At 34.3% G+C, this 22,365-nt stretch overlaps 1 pseudogene; it reads right to left on the reverse strand.

The window, feature by feature from the left end:
- Positions 1 to 13,328: 13,328 nt before the first annotated feature.
- Positions 13,329 to 16,996, reverse strand: LOC103099150 (ribose-phosphate pyrophosphokinase 2-like; annotated as a pseudogene).
- Positions 16,997 to 22,365: the final 5,369 nt, after the last annotated feature.

Raw genomic sequence — 22,365 nt, forward strand, 5'->3', positions numbered from 1 at the left:
GTACCTATTTGAATCATATGTTGTACAGTATTTCCTTAAATATTAGATGAAATTGAATCTGCATTTTAAAATATTACACAAATAAATTGCTTCTAAAAATAATAGTGAGCATTTGCATAGTAATTTAATGTTTGCAAAACAATTTACAAATATTATCTCATTTTGTCCTTGACAATTCTTTGTTGTTTTCTACTCTTTTAAAAAATACCTTATTTTCACAATTTTATGTAATAACAACTTTTAATGTGTGTTTTCCAAACCTATAAGACCCAAATTGTCCTCCTCTATTTATTCCATCCCCTCTCCCTGAGATGATAAGAAATTAGACCTGAGTTATGCATGTATGATCATGCAAAACATATTTCCATATTGGTCATGTAAGAGAATACAGAAGTTGAGTGACTTGCCAAGAGTCATATAGCCAGCAATTGTCTGAGGCAGGATTTAAACTCTGGTTTTCCTGACTCAAGGACTTGACCACTTAGCTTCCTTGAGATAATAATACTAGATAAAATTGATACTTAACTATTTAAATCTTTTTAATAGAAAATAAAGGATGAGTAGAAAAAAAAGTCTACATTCTGCATCAATTTTCTAGGCCTTTGAGATATCTGGTTGTTAAGCTGACAAAACCAAAATCCATTTGTTGGTGAATTACTGTACTTTATAATGGGGCTTTGGCCCAAGCCCAGACCACCTAAAAGGGAGATGTCCAGTTGCATGGACCTGAGTCTGGGAGAAAACATCCTGTATTGGCTACCATGTGAATAGAAGTGGTTTATTTCCAAAGTGTGTAGCTTGAATTTGTTGCATCTTTAAATTTGACTGAGACACAATAGTTCTCTCTCCTTCTAGCAGTATCTGAGGGATAAAGGTCTTCTTCACCTAAGGCAGGGACACCATCCTGGGAGGAAGGTCTGGAGGGTTACCTTCACCCCTCAGGCCCTGTGGCCCCAAGAAAGAGGTTTGGGATTCTGGCCTTGTTGCATTTGTCCTTTTTAGTTCTGTATGTGAAGAGTAGAGTTCTTCAGGTGCTTGAGTTATGGTGAACTTGGAACCCAGGACAGATGGTACATCCAACTCATCAGGGAAGCTCTGAGAAGCCAGAGACTCAGGACCCTGAGCCCAGGTTACCTCCTTCTACCTTTGGTCTTTAAACTTCATGGGACTAATGCTATATAAGAATTATTAAACTGTGTCCCCAGAGACCAAAGTGCTATAGGAGGGATTGTGCCATCAGATTTTGGGGGGAGAAATGTTTATTTTTATTCTGACTATACTTTTTTAATTTTTGTTTTTGAATTAATTTATTTAGTCAATTTAGAACATTATTCCTTGGTTACAAGAATCACATTTCCCTCTCCCCTCCCCCTTCTCAAAGCCAACGTGCAATCTCATTGGGTATTACATGTGTCCTTGATCAGAACCTATTTCCATGTTGTTGGTGTTTGCATTAGAATGTTCATTTAGAGTCTACATCCCTAACCATATCCCCTCAACCCATGTATTCAAGCAGTTGTTTTTCTTCTGTGTTTCTACTACCACAGATCTTCCTCTAAATGTGAATAGTGTTCTTTCTCATAAGTCCCTCAGAATTGTCCTGGATCATTGCATTGCTACTCATAGAGAAGTCCATTATATTTGATTGTACCACAGTGTATCAGTCTCTGTGTACAATGTTCTCCTGGTTCTGCTCCTTTCACTCTGCATCAATTCCTGGAGTCATTCCAGTTCCCATGGAATTCCTCCACTTTATTATTCCTTTGAGCACAATAATATTCCATCACCAACAGAAACCACAATTTGTTCAGTCATTTCCCAATTGAAGGGCATCCCCTCATTTTCCAATTTTTTTGCCACCACAAAGAGTGTAGCTATGAATATTCTTGTACAAGTCTTTTTCCTCATTCTCTCTTTGTGGTACAAACCCAGCAGTGCTATGGCTGGATCAAAGGGCAGTCAGTCTTTTAGTGCCCTTTGGGCATAGTTCCAAATTGCCCTCCAGAATGTTTGGACTAATTGACAACTCCACCAGCAATGAATTAATGTCCTGACTTTGCCACATCCCCTCCAGCATTCATTACTTTCTGTTGCTGTCATATTAGCCAATCTGCTAGGTGTGAGGTGATACCTCAGATTTATTTTGATATAAACTTCTCTTATTATAAGAGATTTATAATACTATTCATGTACTTATTAATAGTTTTGATTTCTTTATCTGCTAATTGACTATTCATGTCCCTTGCGCATCTATCAATTGGAGAATGGCTTGATTATTTGTACAATTGGTTTAGCAGTTTATAAATTTGAGTAATTAGACCTTTGTCAGAGGTTTTTGTTATGAAGATTTTCCCCCAATTTGTTGCTTCCCTTCTAATTTTGGTTGCATTGGTTTGTTTATATAAAAAGTTATAAATTTGATGTAATCAAAAATGATTTTACATTTTGTGATTTTTTTCTAGCTCTTGCTTGGTTTTAAAGTCTTTCCTTTCTCAAAGATCTGACATTTATACTATTTTGTGTTCACCTAATTTGCTTATAGTTTCCTTCTTTATATTCAATCATTCACTCATTGTGAGTTTATCTTGGTGTAGGGCTTGAGATGTTGATCTAAACCTAATCTCTCCCATACTGTCTTCCAATTTTACCAGCAGTTTTTATCAAATAGTGGAATTTGGTCACAAAAGCTTGGATCTTTGGGCTTGTCATAGACTGTCTTGCTAAAGTCACTTACCCCAAGTCTATTCCACTGATCTTCCTTTCTGTCTCTTAGCCAGTACCATATTATTTTGATGACCACTGCTTTATAGTATAGTTTGAGATCTGGGACTGCAAGTCCTCTTTCCTTCACATTTTTTTTTCATGATTTCCTTGGATATCCTTGATCTTTTGTACTTCCAAATGAACTTTGTTATCGTTTTTTCTAACTCAGTAAAAAAAGGTTTTTTGGTAGTTTAATGGGTGTGGTACTAAATAAGTAAATTAATTTGGGTGGGATTGTCATTTTTATTATGTTAGCTCGTCCTACCCATGAGCAGTCGATGTTCTTCCAATTGTTTAGATGTAGTTTTAATTGTGTGGAGAGAGTTTTGTAGTTGTGTTCATTTAGTTCCTGTGTTTGTCTCAGCAAATAGATTTCTAAGTATTTCATATTTTCTAGGGTGATTTTAAATGGAATTTCTCTAATTCTTGCTGCTGAACTGGGTTGGAGATATATAGAAATGCTGATGACTTATGTGGGTTTATTTTGTATCCTGCAACTTTGCTAAAGTTGTTGATTATTTCAACTAGATTTTTGGTTGATTCTCTGGGGTTCTTTCAGTAGACCATCATATTATCTTCAAAGACTGACAGCTTGGTCTCCTCGTGCCTATTTTAATACGTTCAATTTCCTTTTTTTCTCTAATTGATACTGCTAATGTTTCTAGTACCATGTTAAATGATAGAGGTGATAATGGGCATCCTGGTTTCAATCCTGATCTTATTGAGAAGGCTTGAAGTTTGTCCTTATTGCAGATCATATTTGCTGATGGTTTTAGATATATTTTATTATTTTTATTTTTTTATGTTTATTATTTTTAAGAAAGGCCCTTCTATTCCTATGCTTTCTAGTGTTTTCAATAGGAATATGAGTGTTGTATTTTGTCAAAGGCTTTTTCTGCAACTATTGAGATAATCATGTGATTTTTGTTGGTTTGCTTGTTAATAGGGTCAATTATGTGGATGGTTTTCCTAATATTGAACCATCCTTGCATTTCTGGTATGAATCCTACCTGGTCATAGTGAATAACCCTCAAAATCACTTGCTGGAGTCTTTCTGCTTGTATCCTATTTAAGATTTTTGCATATATGTTTATTAAGCTGATTTTGTCTATAGTTTTCTTTCTCTGTTTTTGACCTGCCTGGCTTTGGAATCGGCATAAAAGGAATTTGGTAGTACTCCGTCTTTGCTTATTCTGTCAAATAGTTTGTATAATATTGGGATTAGTTGTTCTTTGAATGTTTGATAGAATTCATTTGTGACTCCATCTGGACCTGGGGATTTTTCTTAGGGAGTTCTTTAATGGCTTATTCAATTTCTTTTTCTGATATGGGGTTGTTTAGGTAGTCTATTTTTTCCTCTGTTAGTCTATGCAATTTATATTTGAAAATATCCATCCATATCACATAGATTGCCATATATATTGACATGTAATTGGGGATAAACATTGTTAATGATTTCCTTAATTTCCTCTTCATTAGAGGTGCGGTCTCCCTTTTTATCTTGGATACTATCAATTTGGGTTTCTTCTTTCCTTTTTTTAATTAGACTGACCAGTACTTTGTCTATTTTATTTGTTTTTTCAAAGTACCAGTTTCTAGTCTTATTTATTAAAACAATAATTCTTTGACTTTCAATTTTATTAATTTCTCCTTTAATTTTTAGGATCTCTAATTTAGTCTTCCTCTGATGATTTTTAATTTGTTTACTTTCTAGTTTTTTATTTTGCATGCCCAATTCATTGACCTCTGCCCTCTCTGATTTGTTAATATATGAACTAAAGGATATGAATTTCCCCCTGAGTCCTGCTTTGACTGCATCCCATAGATTTGAAAGGATGTCTCATCATTGTCATTTTCTTCAGTGAAGTTATTAATTGTTTCTATGATTTGTTCTTTAACTAAGCCATTTTGGAGAATTGTATTGTTTAATTTCCAATTAATTTTTGATTTGCCTCTCCATGTAAACTTACTAATTATTATTTTCATTGCATTGTGGTCTGAGAAGATTGCATTTATTATTTCTGCTCTTTTGTACTCGTTTGCAATGTTTTTATGCCCTAATACATGGTCAATCTTTGTGAATGTACCATGTGCTGCTGAAAAGAAGATTTATTCCTTTTTGTACCTATTTATTTTTCTCCACATATCTACTAACTCTAATTTTTCTAAGATTTCATTCACTTTTTTTACCTCTTTCTTATTTATTTATTTGTTTGTTTTGATTTATCTATTTATGAAAAAGGAAGGTTCAGGTCTCCCACCAGTACAGTTTTTCTATCTTTTTCATCATTGAGCTCCACTAGTTTCTCCTGTAAAAATTTGGATGCTATACCATTTGGTGCATACATGTTGAGTACTGATATTTCCTCATTGTCTGTATTGCCTTTTATCAGGATATAATTACCTTCACTATACTCTTTTAACTAGATCTATTTTTACTTTGGCTTTGCCAGATATCATGATTGTGACTCCTGCTTTCTTTTTATCAGTTGATGTCCAATATATTTGGCTCCATCCTCTTACTTTTACCCTATGAGTATCTACCTTCCTCCTGTATGTTTCTTGTAGACAGCATATGGTAGGGTTTGGGATTCTAATCCACTCTGCTATTTGCTTCTGTTTTATGGGTGAGTTCATTCCATTAACATTCAATGTTATGATTACCAGCTGTGTATTTCCCACCATTTTGATTTCTACTCCCAGTCCTGCCTTTTCTTCTTTCACTATTTCTTTCTACTTGTTTTTAATCAGTTCCCCTAATTCCCACCCTTGTTTTTCTTCCCTTTACACCCCTCCCTTCTTATTTCCCCCTTATTTTCTTTACAGTCTTTTTAAACTACCCCCACCCTCCCCCTTACCAGTCCATTTGTTACCCTTCTACTTCCTTATGGGGCACAAATCAATTCTCTGCCCCAATGGATTGGTTTTTTCTTCCCTTTTTGAGTCAATTTCAATGCAGGTAAGAGTTGAGTATTTCCTATCTCCAACCTCTTTACCCTTCCCATGTATAAATTAACCCCCCCTTTTGTTTCTTTTCCTATTTCTTTTAGAATTAACCTCTTTTTTTTAGCTCTAGTTGTGTGTGTGTGTATATATATATATATACACACACATATATATGTATTTATGCATACATATATCTATATACATATTTATGTCTTGTCATTTCATCCTATACAGTTTGTCACTGTTTCCTCTAAGTGTAATTCTTCTAGCTGCCCAGGTGAAAATAACAATTTTTAAGATTCACCAATGACCTCTTTTCTTATAGGGATACATATCATTTTAACTTTTTGGGTCTCTTAAAAAATTATGTTTTTTTGTTTTTTTCCCCCTTTTATTAATTACCTTTTGATGATTCTCTTGAGATCTGAGTTTGAGCATCAAATTTTTCTGTTCAGATCTGGTCTTTTTTTTTACAAATGCTTGGAATTCTTCTATTTTGTTAAATGATCTTAATTTCCCCTGTAAGAATATAGTCTGTTTTTATGGAAAGTTGATTCTTGGTTGTGGACCTAATTCCCTTGCTTTCCAAAATATCATATTCCATGCCTTTCAGTCCTTCAGTGTAGATGCAGCCAGATCCTGTGTTATCTTCACTGTGGTTCCATGGTATCTGAATGACTTCTTCTTAGCAGCTTGTAATATTTTTTTCCTTGGTCTGATGATTCTTGAATTTGACTATAACATTCCTGGGTATTGTCAGTTGGGGATTAAGTACATGAGGTAATCTGTGGGTTCTTTCAATCTCCACTTTTCCCTCTTGTTCTAGAATATTGGGGCAGTTTTCTTGGATAATTTCTTGTAGTGTGATGTCTAAGCTTTTTCTTTTGTCACGGTCTTCCAGTGGACCAATGATTCTTATGTTGTCTCTCCTGGAACAGTTTTCTAAATCTTCTGTTTTGTGAATGAGGTGCTTCATATTTTCCCCAATTTTTTTATTCTTTTGATTTTGTTTTAGAGTGTCACGTTGCCTTGTGAAGTTGCTTGCTTCTAGTTGTTTTATTCTGGATTTTAAAGACTGAATTTCTTCCCTAGCTTTTTGATTATCCTTCTCCTTTTGGTCTGATTTTCTTTCGAGGTCATCTTTCATCTTCTCTGCCTCCTCTTTCATTTCCTTTGCCTCATTTTCAAGCTGATTAATTTTGACTTTCAATACACTGTTTTCTGTTTCCAGATAACTTATCTTGCTTTTTAAGTTCTTTTCCCAGTTGTCTTCAGCATCTCTTAATTGTGTTTTGAAATGTATTTTGAGTTCTTCCTGAGCCTGTGTTCAATTCACTGAGTTTTCTTTTTTTTTCCTTGTTGTTCCCTCATCCTTCTTTGTTCTGTTTGCTCTTTGTTCATTGCCTGTATAGAAGCTGTTGATTGTAATTTCTTTTTTCTTTTTCTGTTGTTTGCTCATTTTTATTCCTTCTTTACTCCCTGCAGTTGCCTGAGCTCTTACTCCTCTCTCTCTTTTTTTTTGTGGTTTTGGTCTTCTCTTTCTGCCTCCACCCTTGGAGTTTTGTCAGTATATCTCTCAGTGCAGTCTGTGGGGTTGGGGTGTTGGAGCTTGAGCTTCTCTGTCCTCTGGAAGCTTTGATGGGATGAAGTCCAGCAGTCTGTGGGGGAGAGGTGTTGGAGCTTGAGCTTCCCTGCTCTCTGAAGGCTCTGATGGGATTAAGTCCAGTAGTCGGTGGGGGAGGGGTTTTGGAGCTTGAGCTTCCCTGCCCTCTGAATGCTTTGATGGGATTAAGTTGGTGGCTGGATATGCCCTGAGGCCAAAATGTTGGGAAGGGGGTGTGATATGGAGAGTCTCTGCTGCTGCAACTATGCTTCCCACTCTGCTCTCTGCATTTCTCCTCTATCTGCTTCCCCACTACCTGTTTTGGAAGCTCTGATCCTGGCACAGTTTTGTCTGCAAGGTACTCCCTCCAGACCAATGCCTTTGCCAGCTCAGAGGTTCCAGCTGCCACTGGAGGCTTAGTGCTCTAGAGGTGGGGGAGTGGTCCTGGGACCTTCCTTCTTTCTTCCCCTTAAACCTGAGTGTTCTTGATTTATGGCTTTGGGGGTCATACCTTTTATGTTTAATCTAGCAGGAGGGTTCCTTGACTCTGTCTTGTTTTTAGATTTGATTTTCAGTCCCCAAGGACCATTTAGTTTGTAATAGGTAAGGAATGATTTTCAGAGGTTTGAACATTTGCTGCCTCTACACTATCATTTTGACTCTGCCTCCTCTGACTATACTTTTGAAGTAAATATTCCTTTATAAAAGCTACTTTGACTTTGAAGTAATTAAATGGAACAGATGTGCCTAAAGTTGGGGGAACACATCTGGTGGGTGCGTGAACCAAGAGCAAAGAGGAGAAACACCTACTCCAGTCCCCTAAGAGTATAAGAGTACTCTGGGAAAGAGATGAAAGGTAACACATCTGGCCTGTAGGCAATGGGGGTCAGAGAAACATTACACATAGTATTAGGAGGAAATAGAATAATGTTATCTGTTAACCTTATAAACCCAAACTCATTTGGAATGGAACATCATATAAAGATGTAACTAGTTGTAAGAATTCCATGGAATTTTCCCCTTACCCTCAGAAAAAATTGACAAGTGTGAGGACAATTTCCATCTGAGACCTTTGTAGGAGCTCTCTCCATTCAAAGATTCTCCTCCAATTCATATCAGCTATAAATAATTCTCACCCTAAAATGCAGTCCCCTACCAGGTAGAACATAGCAGCAAACTAGACTCTGTAAACTATCAATAAATAATTGAAATGTGATTAAAATTTAATTAAGATGAGATAGAGTATTTATCTGCCAAGATTCATCAATCCTGCTGATGGCTTTCCACTTCTGCTTATTCATGTGGGAGTGAATTATAGAAGAAACCTGGAAAGTGTCTGTAGAGATTTGGAGGTTTTGAGTAAAAAAAAAAAACCAATGACTTTGAAGAGCAGGTAATGTTTTGATTTCTTCATTCCAGTCAGTGGCTTTGTTATTTTTGTGGATCCATGTTTTCCACTCTACAATAGTGCAGGACACAACATTGTTAATTCTTTTAATGCTATACAATTCTGCTTTTCCCTAAATCTAGAACAGCATTGGGTTTTTTAGGCCAAAGACAAAATTGAGGATTCTTTATGAAGAGAAACCTGAAAGAAATTTTCAAAATGTTTTTGTTTTCATGGAATAATCTTTAGGTACTTATTACTATAGAGATGTCAGAGCTGCATTAAATACAAAATTTAAAAGATTATTTTTAATCACCTAGAATAAGGCTTTACATTTATTCTTGTTGAATTACATTTTATTAGAACAAATGTTTAGTCCTTCAAGATCCTTTGGGAGGGAGAAGCTAGATGGCCTAGTGATTTGAGAATCAGGTCTAGAGAGGAAGAGGTCCTGTGTTCAAATATAGCCTCAGACATTTTCTATCTATGTAATGCTAGGCAAGTCACATAATCTCTATTGCCTAGCTCTTACTGTTCTTTTGCCTTGGAATCAATATGCAGTATTGATTCTAAGCCAGAAGAGAAGGGTTTATTTAAAAAAAAAAAAGATCCTTTGGGAGCCTGCCTCTGTCATACTCAATGTTGGCTACCCTTTCTAGTTGCGCATCATTTGCAAATTTTATGAGGATGCCATTTATGTTTATTCTATTTAATATTTGCAAGATTTGCACACAGGTCTACTATATTTCTTCACATTGTCTTCTTTTGGACTGAGAGGGAAATATTTGAAGGGACTCATTAATCTAATCAAAATGATTCCAAATATAATTTTGAAAGAAACAAAAGGAAAAAAACTAAATCTATGAAGTAGATATGGAATATGGCATGCTGACCGCAAATAGAATTAAAATGATGGAAATAGTGTCCAAAATTCATAGCTATAAAACTGTTCAACAGCATATTCATGGATTTACCTGTAACACTGAATAAGACATTTAACGTCTCTGGGTCTCAATTTACTTAATTATAAAATAATAATTACAGCAACATGTAAATAATGCCTTAAAGGTTTAGAAAATATTTTACAAATATCTCATTTTATTCTCACAACTCTGAGAATTGGGTGCTTTTATAACCCCCATTTAATAGTTAAGAAAGTGAAAATGAGATTAGTCTAGTGTGATCTGTCATGATGAAATCATACTGGTTCTTTATAATCACCATTTCTCTTTCTAGATGATTATGGAAAACAAAATAGGCTTTAAATGTTACCTTTTTGCTTCCTGTGTCATTTTGGTAAGTCAATTAAATTCAATTAAAAAAATTGATTAAGCACCTACTTTGTGCCAGGTTTTATGCTAAGTACAGAGGACACAAACACAAAATGGAACAATCCACGTCCTCAAAGTTCTCACATTTTATTGAGTCATTATATCATGTACCCTAAAAAGTAAATAATCTATATATGTACATAAATAATATATAGTATTTCTGTGCAAAGGTATATATAAATGTATGTTTATATCTAATTTTATAGTTATATACACATATAACTATAAATACTATACATATATGTAGTATATATATAGAGGATTTGAAAGGAGATCTTCCTAATTCTGTCTAATATATAATCAGTCATTAACTTTTACAGGAGTAACATTCCTAGAAAATGGCAGACAAGTAAAAAAAAAATGAATGTTAATACATTGATCTTCACCTAAATAGGGGACTAGGCTCCTGTAAATACCCCAAATCATAATATTTCTGTATCAATTGATAAAATAAATGTTTTCTTTTAATTCTTTATAACAACATTTATTCTGATAATATGCACTTTTCCTAACATAGTAACTATGAAATGACTAATAAAATGCAATATACAAAATAAAATTGGTAACATGAAAAACATTTTTTCCATTGAACTCTGTAACCTTTTATGCTAATGTCTCAATTAAAAAAAAGATTTCAGAAAATATTCACTTTTCATAATACATGAAATTTAGAATGCCATAGATGCTGACAGAGACCAAACTTTTAAAAAATAAAATATTTTTTATCTAAATTTTTATCCTCCACTGTGTTGTATGGTGGTACTATATAATGTACTGCTGTAAATCTGTCTATCTCAGCTGCCTTCTGAAATCTAAGGGAAAGATTGTTGAAACTTTAATTACTTCTGATAGAAGACACCAAGATTGCCAAGGTCTCAGCATCACTTTAGAGCCTAGAGGACTTATACTAGTCTATGGGGGTATGATTGCAACTCAAAGATTGATTTTTTAAAGGCAAACAATGAAAATATGCAACAAATTCACAGGAAACTCTTTTATCCAAAACAGTAGGATGAACAAGAACAGTGAAACACCCAGTAGAATACTAGCCACTGCACAAATTTGAGCACATTGTGCCTCTTTTTTTTTCTTTTCTGCTAATAGTCAAGAATGCATGGTATTGCCAGTGTAAAAGTGAAAATGAGGTACTAATAAAATCAAGAGAATACTTTTTGTCACAATTGTTAAATTTTCAAATTTTGAGAATGACTATATTTATACTATATATATATAAAACATAAAAAGTTATATAGATATAAAGTTAAATATATATGTCTAACATATGGGGCAAAGAATGGGAGCATTAACAACAGGGAGAATAAAGATAGTTTTCCTATAGAAGATGGAACTTCAGCTGAGTTCAAGGAAGTCTGTGAGTTTGATGTGAGTAGGAAGCTCTACTCCAATAGCACAGAAATGGGACAGGAAATGTTATATAGAAGAAGCAGGAAACATGCCAGTTTGGCTTGAAAGGAGAGTGTGTGGAGGAAAGTAACAGATAATAAACCTAGAAAGGTCAATTGGAGTCAGACTAAGAAGGACTATAGAAAAAAGTAAAAAAAAATGGAGCAACTGAAGAGGAGTGGAATGGGCAGGCTCATGCTTGAGGTATATCAAGTTGGCGGCTATGTGGAGGATGGATTAGAAAAAGGAGGAACTTGGTACAGGGACACTAATTAGTAGTCCATATGAGAAATATTGAAGTCCTGGGCTGACTAGTAATATTTTGTCAATCTACTATAATTACTACCATATTTGTAAAATGACTTAAATAGCTTCACAGAAGTATTTGATTGTGCCATAATGAATAAATAATAATAATAGGTAACATTTATATAGCACTTTAATGTGTCCATGGGGAATCTAGGTGGTCTAGTGGATAGAATGCCAGCACTGGAGCCAGAAAGACTCATTTTCCTAAGGCCAAATCTGGCCTCAGACACTTACTAGTTGTATAACCCTGGGCAAGTCACTTAACCCTGGTTACATTAGCTTCCTCATCTGTAAAAATAAGTTGGGAAAGAAAATGGCAAAAATATTCCTTCTTTGCTGAGAAAACCCCAAAGGGGTCAGGAAAAGTTGGACATAACTGAATGACTAAACATTAAGGTTTTTTAAGCACTTTATATATGCTATCTCATTGATCCTTATATCAACCCTGAGAAATAAGTGCTTTTGTTCTATCTATTTTACAAATGGGGAAATTGAGACACAGAAAGCTTAAGAACTTATCCAGAGTCCTATAGTTAGTATCTGAGGCATGATTTGATCTTAGGTCTTCCTGACTACAAGTTATAGACTCTCTTTTGCCTTGCTTTTTCTTAAGTAGGTGTGATAATGGGTCTCTGTGACCTGATTTGGAAACAATTGCTAACATTGCTTCAAAATTGTGCTGGAGAAACCTGCAACTAGACTAGTAGAGTCAATTTTGTACTCTTGTAAATGTTCTGTTGTCTGATCCTCGAGATATCAGAGAGCAAACTCTCATCACTAACCCATTCAGACTATGGTAAATATGTGTTCATGAAAGTTGACTATTGATTTGTATTATCCATTCCTTCAGGGTCATTTAAGTACCTGAGATAACTAAATAAAACTGAAGTGCATCTTGCATGCTTATATATACACTTTTTAGAAAATTAAAGCCTTTTTTCTTCCTCTGCTCATAGTCTGCTTTCTCCATGTTTATCTCCTTTCCTTTTCTCTTCCCAAGGCAGTTCAGCATAATGAAAAGAACATTGAATTAAAAGTCAGAGGACTCAAATTCAGACTTTTCTGCCACTTACTAGTTAATTTCTCTTGTTGACCTTTAAATTTATTACTCCTTCCTTTCTCCTTATTGAATATTTTATTTTGTGTTTTGCTAATCTGGGCATTAATGTTTTCTACTATAAAAACACACTGAAGAATTTCTACAAGAATTAGTATGAAAGTAATTTAAAATTCATTTTTGATGAATGCATATGCCAAAGTTTTAATTAGGCACACATATATACACGTTCTATTTTCATCATTCAACAAACATATATGAAGTTTCTTCTTTGTACAAACACTGTGCTATTTCTATCAAGTATAGTAGAAAGAGGACTAGGGTAAAAAAGAGAAATAAGAACATGGTCCCTACCATCAAGAAACTTATAATTCAATATAACATAAAGGTGCCATGACAGCATCCCTATAATGAATGGGAATGGAATAGTTTGGTGGCAAATTCCAATACTTGGTATTGACATCACAGAAAGCCCCTACATCTGTGATATCTTTATAGGTTCTTTTTTTTTTTTTTAATAAAAAGGAGCAATTTGCAACACAATTTTATTGAAAATACTTTAGCACAATATTAGCGGAAATAACAGGAAATTCATTTTGTAACAGTGAATTTTACAGTGAAAATGATCAACACAAGCACCACAAACAATATAATTCCTGGACATTAACAATAGCTAATAAAGGAAAAATATGGTATAAATACTTACTGATTAATGACATTTTTGGGGTGAGCAACTTTGGTATGATCATGGTTCCCTAAGTCATATTATTTGGAATGAGACTGATTCTACATGCATGTAGCAGAACTGGATATAAATGAAAGATTTGGCTAGTTTAATTTTCTATGGCCAATCTAGACAGACCCACAAGAAACAAAAAACCAGTATTTTCTCCTCTTGAGGCACAGACTATTCGACCTTCCACAAGGTTCTGTATTCTACTGTATATATGTAAACAGCCATATTTAACATCATAAAATTATTTCTAAAATAGACAAAAACTAAAGTAATATTAAATAAATGACAAAACAATGATTTCTCATAAGAGCAGGCTATGTAGATTTCACCCTGTTTTGTGCTAGAGGATAAAATCAGTTCCGGATATTTTCATTTCAATGGGCTTCAAGTATTCTGAAGAGTAGCTACACTATTCCCACTGCATTCCAATAACACTAACACAAATAACTGTACAAAGTCTTTTGAGATACCTTATATAAGTAGCCAAAGAAGTGTATTAGGTCCCTTCTTTTAATCATATTAGATGAACTTGCTATATATGTAGCCATCTGCTCATACAATGTGCACATTTAAACTTTTTGCATAATTACCAGATTACTTTAGAATTCTCTTTTGGAAGGTATGTTACTGCATAGAAAAATGCAGTAAACTTGAAGTCAAAACAAGATTGGATACATCCTTTTTAGACCCGTTAACCTGAAAGTGCTAGAATCCTAAATAATGCTATTAAAAGAAAAAAAAAGATAACAAAGTTGGTTATTTTTAACTAAAAGACTGGAAAATGGTATTCCCCTAACAATTTAAAGTTGGTCTGCATAACCATGTGGTTTCTTCTCTCTTTTTTTTGGTCTGAATTATACAGATTCACTATCTAGCCAAAGTGCATTAAGAAATAGGACCAGGTTGTTTTGTTTTTGCAAGATAGGGTGGTGCTGTCTTAACATCAAGTTTTCCTTTAACTTCTGAGTTAGTAAAAAAAAGTTTAAACAGTCATTTTTCATGTAAAAAATATTAGTTCAGTGATTTCTTCATTGACACTCTTGGGAATAATCAGGTATTGTTTTAATCAAACATTTAATATTTATCTACCAATACTTTTTCCCCAGATTTCCTTTATTACTGCCTTCCAGGTAAATGTTTTAACTCTAGGATGATTCAATGAAGCAAGTGCTAGAGACTTTTAACAATTTTAGACTACTAATAACACAGATATACTAACCACAAAAAAAGGGAAAAGGGCATTATATAAACATACATTTAAAAGTCCTGATGATTCCAAACTTCTTTATTCATGTCAAAGAGAAAAATTAAAAAAGACTGAATAGACAGTGGATTTAAACCCTAAAAATCCTCAGTAGAGTGTGAGAGCATACACTCCTATGTATCTTAACGAATTGAAAGTCCAATGATTAGGAGTCCAATCATTAAAATGTCAATTTTTCTTAGCTGCAAAAAGTTGAAAAGCAGAAGTTGCAGCTAACTGCTAGATAAAGGAATACTACAAGACAGAATGGAGTGTGCATTTTTGAAGAGTTGGGATTTACTGTGCAACTTCCCACTTCAATTTCAATGCACTACTACAGTCAGAATGTCAGACCAGTTAATTCAGAGATTAGAGTCTGACACAGATTGTATCTAGATATTTCTAAATAATTCCAATGTGTTAAAGATTCTGGAATTTCCCAGTGTGGAAATATTTTTCAGAAGCTCAAGCATAAATTTACAGCAATATGACAACCAACTTAGATGTGATACATAAAACTACATTCATTTATACTACACACTGTCCTTAACTGATTTGTCTACAAATTTTCATAAGCAAATTGGTCAATGACCATCATTAAGCTAATCAAAACTTTGTTAAACTAGGTCAAGTCCAAGACATTTTGAACTCCCAGCTAAAAAAAAAAAAATCAACATTCAAGGTATCCTACAATTCTCTAAAATCATGTTTATTCTAAATAAAAGGTCTGATTCTATATAACAGGGGTTTTACCCAGATGCCCATGGACATTTTTATTAAATAAAAGTATTACAGGAAATGTGTTAATACAGGGCTACCTTTGACAAGCCCAGATATATATATATATATATAAAAAAACTTCTGAAATGTAATGATACTCTTACGATTGTAGCTCCAAAGTAATGTAAGAGAGTACAGGAAAGTTATCTGCCAGCCCAAATCAAAATGCAGACATTTCCCATAGAAGCCAATTTATTTTTTAAAAAATGGGGGAAAAGGTGGGGAGGGGGAATTAAGCAGAATGTTGGAAAGGCAACAACAAACAGGTTCAGGAGAGGAAAAAAGAAGACCTCAAAGCACACACAATTGAAGCTATAATAACATTAATTATTATACTGTTGAGTCCCATTAAAGAAAAACATACTGTAGCTGTACACAGCCTACAGGAAAGCAATGATCTGGAGTTATAGTGGAACATGACTGAACAGATAAGATACAGATTCACCATTGTGTGTTCTCCGTATTGCTTCAGCCAGTATCATTGAAATGTCAATAACCTGGATTTTAGAGCAGTGCTTCATTTTGTCTTCTTGTGGAATTGTATTTGTGACCACCACAGCCTCAAATGCCGCATTATTAATCCTAGAAATAGCTGGCCCAGAGAAGATTCCATGAGTCAGAATTGCATAAACTTTGGTGGCTCCAGCAGACAGTAACTTGTCTGCAGCATGGCATATTGTGCCACATGTATCAGCCATGTCATCCACAAGGATGGCTACACGATCCTTCACGTCACCAACCAAAACCATCCTGTCTACTTCATTTGCCTTCTTTCTTTCTTTATGAATCAAAGCAAACTCCACATTCAGTCTGTCAGCAATTGATGTCACTCTTTTAGCTCTACCAGCATCTGGAGACACAATGATACAATTCCTCCATTCTGCAATATTTTCTCGAATCCACTGTAAGACTGCAGGTTCTGCATACAAATTATCCACTGGAATATCAAAAAAATCCCTGTATCTGAGAAGCATGGAGATCCATTGTAATGATATGATCAGCCCCAGCCACGGAAAGCATATTAGCCACAAGTTTTGCAGAAATTGGAGCACGACTCTTGTCTTTTTTATCTTGTCGGGCATATGGAAAACATGGGATCACTGCAGTCACCCTGGATGATGATGCAATTTTGCAAGCATTGATCATAATGAGAAGTTCCATCAAGTTATTAATTTCCCCACAGCCACTTTGGATAATGTAGACATCTTCCCCTCTCACACTTTCACCGATTTCTACACTGGTCTCCTGATTGCTGAATTTCTTAGTGACTACCTTGCCCAGTTCTAGTCCCAATCTGTCCGCCACTTTCTGGGACAGGTCCTGGTGCGAGCTGCCGCTGAACAGCACGATGTTGGGCATGGCTGGCGTTAGGCGGGAGACGGCGGCGGCGGCTGCTGAAGCTGCTGCTTCTGGTGGCGGGAGCAGGAGCCTCTTTATAGGTTCTTATATAATTGTTCTGAATAATTTTCACTGAGCTTAGCAGAATTCCTGGCACATTGGAGACATTTAATAAATTTTTGTTCCCTTTTCTCTTTCACTGACTAAACCATGCCTTTCTCATTTATAAAAGCAGACAGAGACAATGATTGGGAACAGGGCAGCTTCATAGGAATTTCCTGAAATACAAAGTATTATTTTTGTAGGAAGTTTAGGTCTAAAATGCAGGAGTCCAAACACAGAGTATTTCTCCTTGCTAAACCACTTGACACACATTTATTTAACGGAACTTGTGAGGATTTTAAAGTACTCTAGTATGATTTATTCATCCATCTGTGTGATCACTAATTTCTTTATCAAAGGGATTGTAAAAATAATAAGCAATGAACTAATTATTGATTTATAAACTGATTAGATACTCTGCTTGCTATGCTTACAAAGTATCTTCAGTTTACATCAGTGAAGTGAAGCTCATAGGTGAATTTCTCTTCAGTGCCAGGTGCAAGGATGCTAAGGAGACTTGTTATATAAAAATGAGGATATAAGGAACAAAAAAAGGGATTTCTAACTCTAAAGGATTCTGATTCCATCCAAATAAAACCCCCTGGTTCTACAAGGAACCATTTATCCTGTTTCCACACTCTACACTGATCCTTCCTGATCTAATTAACCCAGATTTTCACTATTCTACAATAAACTAAACACTGTTATCCTTATACGAAGTATATAATTCTTAAGTTTGTCTCCAAGTTATAAAAATAACAAAGGCTATCTGGCTAAGCCTCAGCAATAACCAAGTTAGGACTCTGAGCCTTAACAAACTCAGAGTCCAAACCAAAGAGCAGATCTTTCTTTGGTCTTCTCAGATATAAAACACTTTATGAAACAGCAATAGACAATCATTAGTATTTCCCAAGTTGAAAAAGGAAAATCACTTAGCTCCTTCAGGTTTTTTTCTTCTTTCCTTTTACCTCAGACAATGAGGAGAGAGAAAAAAGATGTTACCTGCTCCCAGCGCTCCAAGAGAGAGTAACTGCTAACTACCTCCCATAGAGTAACTGCCAACTCCCTCAGTGTAACAGCCACACCCAGAGAATAACTGCCACAGAAAAATCATTAGACTGTCAACATTTGAAACTGATACTCTGTCTTAGATTGGTTTCAAACTCTAATTCTTTCTCAAGCCAGCTCCTCTACTTCTTATCTCTAATTTAATATAACGAAACTTAATTTCTAATATCATCCTGATAGGATACATAAGCTAATTGTATTCTTCAAGACATTTATGTTATTTAAGGAAGTATTATTGTCAAATCTGATGACAGAACAGTAGATTTACAATTATAGAAAATGAGGCCTCTGAAATAAAAAAAAATAAACCCAAATTTCAAGGTGAAACTAAGAATTTAAAAATCTTTATTTTTCACTGCTTTATTATCTATTCCCCTTTCCTCTCTGTACTTTGTAGAGAAAAAATGTATAGTTATATATTTGTATATTTGTTAATTATATTTCTATTATTTATGTTTAATATATATCATATATGTGCATATATAATTTGTTAGTCATATTTCTTTAAATCCATTCCCTATCACATTTGATAAAGAGAAAGGAGAAAAGTACTGAGAATCTTTTTATAGGGTTGTTTGGCCTCACTTTCATTTCAAAGTGAAATAACTGATCAATGAATTAATCAAAGAAAATTTACTATATGCCAAGCATTGTGCTAAGTCTTGGGGACACACACACAATTCCTTGCCTTTAAAGCTCTTACATTATAATAGGGGAGACAACGTAAACATACATTAGCATGTACTATATATCTATTGAGTTGATGGAAGGTAGTTTCAGAAGGGAAAGACTAAGAGCTGGGGGGCCTGGGGGAAGCACCCTGTAGAAGATAGTACTTAAACTAAATCTTAATGGAAACTAAGGATCCTAAAAGGTGGAGGTTGGGAGGGGTAATATTGCTGACATGGGAGGGCAGGCACTGAAAAGGGTTTTTATGGGAGGAACAATAAGTAGGCCAGTATAACTGAACCTTAGTGTATGGAGGGGGTTAATATTTAAGAAGGTTAGAAAGATGGAAAGAAGTCAGGTGGTAAAGTACTTTATATATCAAACAGAGAAGCATATATTTGAATCTTATTGGCTTAATCATAAATTTCTTGAGGAAATAAAATTCAAGATGCATAATGAAATACACACATATATATGTATATAACCATCAAGAGAGGCTGTTTTTCTTGACTATACATACTTGTTGCAAGAAATTTGTTTCTCTTTTTTTCCAATAGAGTAGGGTAGGAAGTAAAGAAAATCGTTTTCTGCTCATTTTAAAAAAATAGAAGGGTGGATGAGATACTGTGGATATGAACTGTCACATGGATTTTCAGATAGCATCACTGTATTATTAGAGTTACTTAACTGTTTTACTTTGTTACAAGAGAATTCTCACAATGTAGGATTAATCTATAAATGTTCATAATTCAAAACCAAACTTCATCAATAAAATTTTATATTTTAAACAAATAAAGTGATTGTTTCCATAGTCATGGAGGCAAAAATAGTTGAAATATCAAATCAGGAAAGCATCTCTCTCTCTCTCTCTCTCTCTCTCTCTCTCTCTCTCTCTCTCTCTCTCTCTCTCTCTCTCTCTCTCTCTCTCTTTCCCCCTCTCCTTTTTTCCCCTCTTTCCCCCCTCCCTCCTTGTTTTCTTCTTGGTTTTTTCCTCCCTTCTTTACTCTTCAGTTTTCTCACTCTTTTCATAATGAGGGAACTTCTGACCCTCTGGCTTGATATCTATAAAATGACCTTTGTCATGTAACTCTATATTATTTTTGCAGGAGAGAGAAAAAGAGCCAGGAAAGACCTCTTGTCATCAGAGCAAAGAAATTCTAGTGTCCATAGGTGACTTTATTTGGGCATTTCTGTTTATGTTCACATATATTATATCTATTCTTGATAAAATCTTGTCCATTAGATTGAATTGCAAATTGCTAGAAACCCAAGACCAACCTAAATGCATTAAAGGCTGGGTAAGGATAACTGTATCACAAAGCTAGAATTATATCCTTGACAATACCTGCTGAGTACCTCACTAGTATTCTAGGTCACACTGTGTCAAGGATCACAGAACTAACAGTTAGAAGTTCACTATTATATGACAATAATAGTGAGATGTATTGTTATAACTCTAAATGCTCCTAAAAAATAGAGAAATAGTCTTCAAGAAAAAAATGATTACCATCTTTACCACAAATCAAAAGAAACAGTCTAATAAGCATATAAAAGAATAAGAACATATACAAATCAATTTGATTTTAATAAGGTGGAATCACATAAATAGACAAAAGACAAAATGGGAAAAAATAATTTTGTTCTGGGTCTCTTTCCAGACTTGTCATAAATTCTACCACAAAAAAAGGTCCTAAAATTAATGTTTAGTATATAATCCTTGTATATAATTCATGTAATAGCCTATAATATTATGGATTTGAGGAATGCCTTTCCTATTCTAATTTAATGATTAAATATTTTTGTTGTTCTGTCTTTTTGAGTCATGTCTGATTCTTCGTGAACACATTTGGAGTTTTGCTGGCAAAGATATTGGAATGGTTTGTCATTCTTTCTCTAGCTGATTTTACAGATGAGGAAATTAAAGTTGAACAGGCTTAAGTGATTTGCTCAGGGTCACACAGCGAGTAAGTGTCTGAGAACAGATTTGAAGTCAGAAAAATCAGTCTTCCTGACCCCAACTCTGTCACTCTGTCCACTGAACCACCTAGCTGTCCCTAGAAATTAAATAGAAGTCACTTAATGCAAAAGCATTCAATGATTACCTACTATGTGAACAATTCAGAGCAGGTGATATTACCAAAGAAGACTCAAACCAATTGAGAATATTCTAGACTCTAGAATGTGCACAAGTGAAATGATTTTGGGGAAAAAACATGTTGGTAGATAAACAATGACAAATATTTCCACATAGAGTTATTTGAATACTCTATGCCTTTTATATTGGTTGGTTATTTAATTTTTTGAATTTTGAATCAATTTCTGATGGTTTGCAGGGGGTGCTCCAGAGGTAGAGAGCTATTTCTTAAATAGCTTTAATTATATTTCCCTTAACACTTCTTTGAATCTTTTACCTTTGCTTACATGGCAAGAGATTTTTCCCATATCCTATGAAGAATTTTGTTGACTTTTGTTTGTACTTGAGAAAATGAAGTATCAAGTAATGTTGTCCTTTTAGGAGCAACTTAAAATATTTAAAAATATTTAGAGGTCCATATACTGCTCTCCTATTCTTAAATGTCCTCACACTGCTGGGAAACCTTTCAGTTTTTCATTGCTAAAAATTTATTTAGCATTTTGCTTTTGGGTATATTTTAGGAGGAAAAAATCATTATGAACAACATGGTATCAGATATGACTACAGATTCATAACAGAATTTAATCTAGGTCCTTGCTATATAGCATGCAAGCTATGTGGAAAAGCCAGAAAATTTAAGGGTTATTTATTCTTGGACACTTGTGGTTTTAATGAAAGCAGACTCTTTATTGAAGCAAATGATTAGCATTCATTCAACAAACAAATTTTAATCCCAGGATGCCAATAACCATGTAGGGTCTGTATTAAAAACTAATATAAAATGTCAAAGCTTGACAAAAAAAAAAGCTACATTTCAAAGTGAGTGATCAACTGATGCAAGTATCCACATAACTTAGGGGAAAATGGAAAATAGATGTACAACACCATCACTAAAAACCAGCAGCTAATAACAAATCAACCAATTAATGAATTGTAAATCTTTTGATTTTTCTAGTTGTGGGACTAGAGCCTTGGGCTTGACCATTTAGATGAATGTTCTACTATAACCAGAAGTAAAAATGGCAGATAATATGAAATAACAGTATGGCAAATTTCATCGGCAGCAAGATGAAATGAAAGAGTAATCAACATGGAAAGCTTGGTTTCAAACCAGCTTTGACCATATGGAAGTGTTGATGGGAAAAAAATTTATTGCTCTAAACTTTGGTTTTCTCCTTCATAAAGTTGATATAATTATAATGCCAATTATGGGTAAAGTGCTTTGTTATTGTTAAATTATTACATACACATGAATTTTTGTAAGAGATCTCTATACAGAGTGAATACTTTATACATGTTGATTTCATAATTTGTTTTTGAATGATACCTCAAAAATTTTGGTGGTTGTTGTAATTTATAATATATGTACAGAACAAATCTGTACTAAATGCAATATAATTTTAAAGGAACTTCAAAATCTATTTTCAAAATAACTCATTGAGGGAAAGATTCCCAAAGAATAGAAAAGACAGATGGTATTTTTTTTTAAAGACAA

This window comes from Monodelphis domestica, chromosome 2, assembly GCF_027887165.1.
Source record: "Monodelphis domestica isolate mMonDom1 chromosome 2, mMonDom1.pri, whole genome shotgun sequence".
Lineage (NCBI taxonomy): Eukaryota > Metazoa > Chordata > Mammalia > Didelphimorphia > Didelphidae > Monodelphis > Monodelphis domestica.